Genomic DNA, 8150 nt, shown 5'->3' with positions numbered 1-8150 from the left:
ACCTGTGTATAGTGTCAGTTTGCACACCAAGGGCTGAAATTAAAATGCTATGGCACCACTAATGTAGTCTTCCAAATTGGATCATTTAGGGCAAGGCCTTCAGCTGCAGCAGTCACATCTCCATCAAAATCCACAAAGATGCCTGAGTTTCTGCTCAGACCATGCCCCTTGTAAGATTTAGTCCTTCCTTCTAAAAAATAAATGCAAGACTGATGTTTATTTCTGGAATGTTGTTATCTGACATATGACATGGCTTTAAGAAGTTATAACCACACAGTGTGATGGGATGAGCAGTAGCCCGTTGGCTGTTTCCCAGCAGTTAGACTTTGTGATACATGAGCCATTCTTCTGGTTTCGTTTCTTTTTTTAGTTTCAGCTTCCATTTTCCCCTTTTAACTTATTTGGAGCACAAACAGGAAAAATTGCCTTAATTGAAATAATGTTTCCTCTGGATTTCTTTTTTATAATGTTTGTAATTTGGCAGCCCTTCAGGATGCTGCATGTTAAGTGAATGTATGACAAGTGACATCTTGATAGTCTGCAAGTACTTAAATGCCAGAACATGGAGAAGCTTCATGCCGTCTATATTAGCAGCATGTGTATCTGTAATCCAAGCAGAAAGAGATGAGTAGGTACATTAAATAGGCAACAACAGATTAATTCAGCAGCATCACGAAGCTGGTCACTGTGATAAAAAGCAGTGTGCCATCTCTGTAAATGTACTCAGAACTCTGGGGGCTATGATTACTGCAGAATATCAAAAAACCTTACAAAAAGGTTTATCTGCTTTATCTCCAGAAATATAAACAGCATGACTCCAATGCACACTTTGCAAACGTGTTTTGATTTATTTCTTCTGTGACTGTTTATACAAAATTCAGTAACTGGACATTAAAATAACAGATAAAATTCAGTAAGTTGATTGGGAAAAGCAGTCTTAATTTCACAAACGAAGCAGTGTGAGTTTCTAACTCAGGATTTAGATCTAGGAGCTATAATGTATGTGCTTTTAGGCAATTATGCCACCATGATGATCAGAACTGGGGCATTTGTCCTTAAAGGAGATACTGAGGGACCAGGTCATCTTCAGCCTGGGAAAGAGATGGTTCTAGGGGAACCTAACAGCAATACCTAGCAACCAGTACTAATAACTAGTACCTGCCAACCAGTACCAGTGCCTATTGGTTAGGTTACTGAGAAGCAGGAGCCAGGCTTTTCTTGGCAGTGCCTGGCAAGAGAACAAAGATCAACGGGCATGAAAAGTTACAGAGCTTGGTGGCAGATCTGACTGACTATAAAGGAAAATATTTCCCTGATGAGACCAACAAAATTTTGGAACAAGGAGGTTGTGCAGTTTCTGCACATGGAGGTTTTAAATACCCAACTGGATAAAGCCCTGAGCAACCTCAGTTGTAGCTGACCCTGATCTGAGCAGGAGGTTGGACTACAGACCTCTTGATACCCCTTCCATCCTGAATTATCCAGTGATCCCATGTTTCACACAATACGTAGCTAAGCTGTACAACTCCACTGCAGGATGCTGAAGACACTGTAGGTCAACGTAGGTTTTAGAAGTTGTTCAGGATCACCAGTGGAAAACACACTGATGTTTTGGGTCTGAATCCCAGGCACTTGGAGGCTGGGAAATGTTAAGAGGAAATATTATGACATTATTTGCTATAATCTCATATTCTTCCTTGGGCAGCAGTTTATGGCCACTGACAGAGATGAGTTACTGGCCTAGATGGACTGGTTGTACATCTCCCAAGTCATTACAGCTGGTTTTGTGTTCTTATTTCTATAAAGTACACCATTATCATAAGCTTCTGTTTAAAACCTAAAATTTCACAGGGCTTTTAATTACAGGGAAGTGCAGTTTTTAGAACGTCATCCCTGCCCTTGAAAGGAAGAGTAAAATAATGAGGCTTTTCAGAGCTTTTTTTTTTTTTTCAGTCAATTTTCATAATGATGGTATTTGGGGGAAAATTGAAGATTGTAGCTTTTTGCCAGAAAGTACCAGAAATGTTGTAGAGAGATCTATTTTTATTTGTTTTTCTTACTTTTTCCAAAGTTCAACAAGTTCACTGCAGTCTGCCTTTCAAGGTCACCCATCTGATTCAATGATCATCTTAGCTCCACCAGTTCTTATTTTTTGAATAAAATTGTAATTACTAGCCTTTTAAGCACCAGCTGTTCTATTGAAACATACTGGTGGTGTACTCAGTCCTGGTGGAAAAATATCTGTGAGCTGCTTTTCACTGAAGCCTCCTAGCTGATTGCAAGAAGCACTTGTGGTCACAGAATTAAAGGGGCCACAACCAGATCCTTTATGGATACAGCCTCTCTTGTTTTGTGAATTACCCTATTCAAACATGTATTTGAACCTCCATTATACTCATTCCTTATAAACTAAGGAGAAAAAGGTAAATACAGTACAGTACAATATGTTGTGCAAAGGAATAATCTGTTAGCTCATCCACATGATGAGCCACATGACAAGAAAGCACAGAAACACAAATACTTTGGGGAAATTTTATCTCATTATTTAACAGCACCAACTATTTAACCATGTGAACTGTCTTTATCAAGAAGAGACCAAGGTTAACATTTAAAGTGAAGGTTACTATCTACGTATGGTGGGATATGGTGCTAGAGAAGAAATCGGTGATGAAAAGAGAAGCTGAAGAAGTGCATTTCTAACAGGATTTTCAGGAGAATTGAAAGGCTGATTGGCATAGGAAGTGGCATGGAAAAATAAAAGCAAGAGGTAGAATTTGTCTTGGCAGGAAAGTGATGTTCCAGTATTAGAAATGTCTGCAGGCCAAAAAAGAAAAAAATCCTTTGCTGAGATTTAACATGGATTTTTCAACTGCTTTAGAGCTCAGACCCTACAATAAATATCTTCATAATGCATATACCATTTGAGATGTACAGAATGTTTTGGTCATCTTCAGAGAAGCCAGAGACGAGTGCTTGTTTATCCTCTCAAGCTGGGATTGTAGCAGTGTCTGGTGCAGATGGGAGAGATGAGAGTCGCTGGAGTGTGCCTGCCAACTGCTGCAGCCCTGCCTCCTGTCCCTTCCCCTGAAAGACTTTTTCTTTACATATTATATTTTACTGGATTTTCCTTTTCTCTTCTATTTTTGTAAGAAATAAAGACATTGGTAGTTTAGTAACACGTGGGAACAGCAGCTCCTGCCAGGACAGTGTACTACCAGGGGCACTTGGGCCTGAGGATGCAGGGGCAGGAACTTGCCAACTTGCCATGTCAGCCACAAAATCTGAAGCATTGCAGTACTCTTGGCTGATTAGGCATTGCTATATTTTTCTCTATTAATTATATGGCCTATTCATCTCTCCAAAGCCAGGAAAATGTCCACGCTGTCAGAAGTCTTTAGGTACAAGGATGCTCATCCCTCTGCAGTGTGCTGTCAGGAAGTGCAGTTTCTGGCAAGTCCCTGCTCTCTATAAACCTTTCCCTTACACAACAGACTTTAAGCTGTATCCCTGTATTCAGCACTCCTGCCACTCAGACCATTAACTCATAAGGTCCCAGTTCAAGAGGCCTTCATGCACATAATGACGTATCTCTTTGCAGCAGGAGGGCCAGAACTCCTTGGATGGATAAGGAGCTACTGAGGAAAATTCAAATGAAAAAAGAGGCTTATAAAAAGTGGAAGCAAGGACAGGAGGCCTGGGAAGAGTACAGGGATGTTGTCCGGGAAGCTAGGGACCAGGTTAGGAAAGCTAAGGCCCAGTCAGAATTAAACTTGGCTAGGGATGTTAAGGATAACAGGAAGGGATTCTACAGGTACATAGCAAATAAAAGACAGACTAGGGAGAATGTGGGCCCCCTCACGAAGCTCTCAGGAGAACTGGCTACACAGGATTTGGAGAAGGCTGAGGTTCTGAATGATTTCTTTGCCTCGGTCTTCACTGGCAAAGGCTCTGCCCACACCACCCAAGTCTTGGAAGGCAGATGCAGGGACTGTGAGAATGAAGACCTTGCACCCACTGTAGGAGAGGATCTGGTTCGAGACCATCTTAAAAATCTGAACATGCACAAGTCCATGGGTCCTGATGAGATCCATCCGCGGGTCCTGAAGGAGCTGGTGAATGAAGTTGCTAAGCCACTGTCCATCATATTTGAAAAATCATGGCAGTCAGGTGAAGTTCCTGATGACTGAAAAAAGGGAAATATAACCCCCATTTTCAAGAAGGGGAAAATGGATGACCCTGGGAACTACAGACCAGTCAGGCTCACCTCTGTGCCTGGCAAAATCCTGGAGCAGATTCTCCTGGAAGGCATGCTAAGGCACATGAAAATCAACAAAGTGCTTGGTGACAGCCAGCATGGCTTCATAAGGGGAAATCCTGCCTGACCAATCTGGTGGCCTTCTATGATGGGGCTACAGAACTGATGGACAGGGGTAGAGCAGTTGATGTCATCTACCTGGATTTGTGCAAAGCGTTCGACGCTGTCCCACACAACATCCTTGTCTCTAAATTGGAGAGACATCAATTTGATGGATGGACCACTCGGTGGATAAAGAACTGGCTGGATGGCAGCACACAAAGAGTTGTAGTCAATGGCTCCAATGTCTGGCTGGAGACCAGTAATGAGTGGCATCCCTCAGGGATCAGTGTTGGGACCGGTCTTGTTTAACATCTTTGTCGCTGACATGGACAGTGGGATTGAGTGCGCCCTCAGCAAGTTTGCCGATGACACCAAGCTGTGTGGTTCGGTTGATACCCTGGAGGGAAGGAATGCCATCCAGAGGGACCTCGACATGGTTGTGAGGTGGGCTGATGCCAACCTCATGAAGTTTAACCATGCCAAGTGCAAGGTCCTACACCAGGTTGGGCAAAGAGATTCAGAGCAGCCCTGCAGAGAAGGACTTGGGGGTGCTGGTCGATGAGAAAATGGACATGAGCCGGCTTCAGTGTGTGCTCGCAGCCCAGAAAGCCAACCGTATCCTGGGCTGCATCAAAAGGAGCGCGACCAGCAGGTCGAAGGAGGTGATCCTGCCCCTCTACTCTGCTCTTGTGAGACCTCACATGGAGTATTGTGTGCAGTTCTGGTGTCCTCAACATAAAAAGGACATGGAACTGCTGAAACAAGTCCAGAGGAGGACCACGAGGATGATCAGGGGACTGGAGCACCTCCCGTATGAAGACAGGCTGAGAAAGTTGGGGCTGTTCAGCCTGGAGAAGTGAAGGCTGTGTGGAGACCTCATAGCAGCCTTCCAGTATCTGAAGGGGGCCTATAGGGATGCTGGGGAGGGACTCTTCATTAGGGACTGTAGTGATAGGGCAAGGCGTAACAGGTTCAAACTTCAGGAAGTTCAGATTGGATATAAGGAGGAATTTCTTTCCTGTTAGGGTGATGAGGCACTGGAATGGGTTGCCCAGGGAGGTTGTGAATTCTCCATCCCTGGCAGTGTTCAAGACCAGGTTGAATGAGGCCTTGGGTGACATGGTTTAGCGTGAGGTGTCCCTTCCCATGGCAGGGAGGTTGGGACTAGATGATCTTAAGGTCCTTTCCAACCCTAACTATTCTATGATTCTAATGATTGACCTTAACATTTAATCATTATCTCTACAGCTGGTCTGAAGAGGTGTTTATTCCTGAGCCAGAGATAAGCAAATACCTGGAGTGAAAAGGCAATACTCAAGGAACAGTGAAGGAATGCAATGCTATATTTTTATGTCCTCATTACACAGAAATTAATACAGTAAAGGAGAAAAATGAGTGTATATTTCAGTTGGAATATGAGTACCATTGAATTGAGCTACCAAGATTATTTCTTTTGTGCCACCCATGTCTATTCCCTGGCAAATATTTGCCATGGGAATTCTACTGCTTTTGTATAAAGCATCTTTTGCAGTCTTGATCTCATGCTAGATCTCTAGGCACTCCTATAAGAAAGGCAATAATAACTGGTGACAAGTATGAAGAACTCCTGTTGCTAATCAGTAAGGTATTTCTGAAAAGCAATGCAGGGAAATTCAGAATGACCACAGGAATTAATAATAATAAAAAAAAAGTCATACAGGTTACAGAGCTCAAATTATTTCACTTAAGGTAAAAGATAAAAGATACAGATTAAAAGATAAAAGATTGAAACTACATCTTTCTTTTCAGAGATGCTTATTTTGTCACTCCTTTGATACTTGCCCTTGCTTTAAACAGTGTCTTCAGGGGCTGCATCATGATAACTGAGGTTGAACAGAGTCTTTTATTTTGAGATATGAAACGAGTACCTCCCATCTCCAGAAGGAGCCACCGCAAATACTCTGAGCACTTCCAGTTCCTACTTCTGTGCTATGCCTGGCTTCTGCTAGCCAAAAGGAGGTAATTGCATCTTAAGATTTCATTGAATTGCTGTGTTAGTAATGCATCAAAGATGGTTTCTTAATGAAATGCAACAGTGAGATACAATCATCATATTTGAAGGCTATGTAATAAAAAAATGGCTGTTTACTTTGCATGGAAAAGAAGGCCTGCTATTTGTTCTGAAAGTTGGAAGCTCCAGCTCTGGAGTAGGCGAAATGTACAATATGCATTTGGTGTTATGTGAATTTCAGAGCTGGTGATAGACATACAATCCCAGTCAGCTGGCAGGGATTCACTGAGCAGGCAGAGGCTGCTGCAACCAAGTAAGATTCCATATGCTGCTTTGCCTCAAAACTAATCTGGAACAGGCAGAAAATAGTTTGTCATACTGTGGCAAATTCCTGGCATCACAGCCAAAAATGTTTCTAGGGTTTGTGACTAGCATCAAACAGGTGGTACTAGTGGGTTTTGCATGGGTACTGGGCTGACAGCACCTAGCTCATCCCATACATGTGGTCTGTAGGGGCTAGCAGTCTTTAGCCAGTAGTGACTAGTACTGATGGAAGAGAGTTCAAGGTGAAGGATGTCTATATACCACTACCTGTGCTCTAGGCTATCCATCTTTTGACAGAACTCAAAGTTACAGAAAAATAAAGACCTCAAATTCACAATAGATATTTTATCAACAATGTGACATTTTTTCCTTAAGAATTACTGATTTGTTTGCAGAAGACTTTTTTTTTTTTTTCACTTTGAGTTTATAATCTCAGAGAAATATAAAAGGCCTCCTTTCAGCTTTATGACAACTGGCAACTACAGGAGTACTATATTTTGTTTCTCCTTGAACAGATTTCATACTTTTTTTACACTCTGTTCCTGCCGGTTGTTTGATATCTGAATGTGTTTATCTCTGAAGGTAGTTCTCCCAGAGTTCCTAAAGAAGTCTTTTCCTCCAGGGTGTTAGTTTATATATTACTTACAGGTGCAATACAAAAAGCCTATTCTCAAATGCAATCTCTTAAGCTTGCAGAATGACTGATCAAGCTGTTGGCTCAATTTGCTGTCTGATCATTTAGTTGGTGAGGTGAACCTTGACTCGGATTTTCCATGGTGGATTGATCAAGTGATGGAAGCAATTACTGTATTTTCTCACCTTAAGATAACCAGTGAAAGGATCAGCATCAGCAGACGTCTCTACAGGTAGGCAGTTTAAACTCTAAAGCTTGATTTCTATCAGCTGTTAATATCCATGAAAAATAACTGCATATCAGAATGACAGCATTCACACTCTGTAGTTGTATAAATAGCTATGTGAAGTGCACAGGAACCATGAGTGGACCCTACTGTGCTTTATGCCAATAACCTAAGAAGTCAGTGTGCTTTACCGGTAAATGATTTTGCATGAGATCGCCTACAAATGACTAACAAGTGAAACACTCTGAACTAATAACAAAAATATGCAGTAGATCTGCTCCAAGAATCACATTTTCAGTTTTCCCTTTCAGAATGGATTTGATTTCATCTGGACTAATTCATTCCTCATTAGTAAGAAGACAACAGGAAAATTATTTTTGGAGGAATACAAAGGCAAAGCCAAAAAAAAAAAAAAAGGAGCTAAATATAAAATAATCCTTGGATAAGGCTATAGCTGGTCTCTCAACAGTAAAGACATGAGACGATTTCAAAGTTCCCTTCAACTCATCAGAACTGAATGGTAATCAAATGAAAAATTGCTTCCATCTTAAAATACCATTATTCTCCCTTAATATAGAATGTACCATCAATTACTGAAAATGCTATTGAAACTATGCCT

At 41.7% G+C, this 8150-nt stretch overlaps 1 long non-coding RNA gene across 1 annotated transcript; it reads left to right on the top strand.

The window, feature by feature from the left end:
* Positions 1-5586: 5586 nt before the first annotated feature.
* On the top strand, positions 5587-7947 carry LOC134161132 (uncharacterized). The gene is made up of 3 exons (XR_009963844.1): positions 5587-6355; positions 7414-7537; positions 7843-7947. It is a non-coding gene; the product is annotated as an uncharacterized LOC134161132 (long non-coding RNA).
* Positions 7948-8150: the final 203 nt, after the last annotated feature.

This window comes from Pezoporus occidentalis, unplaced genomic scaffold (genome assembly GCF_034315485.1).
Source record: "Pezoporus occidentalis ecotype Australia unplaced genomic scaffold, CSIRO_AGI_Poc_V1 ctg17, whole genome shotgun sequence".
Taxonomy (NCBI): Eukaryota; Metazoa; Chordata; class Aves; order Psittaciformes; family Psittacidae; genus Pezoporus; species Pezoporus occidentalis.
This window is presented reverse-complemented; position numbering and strand designations above follow the sequence as displayed.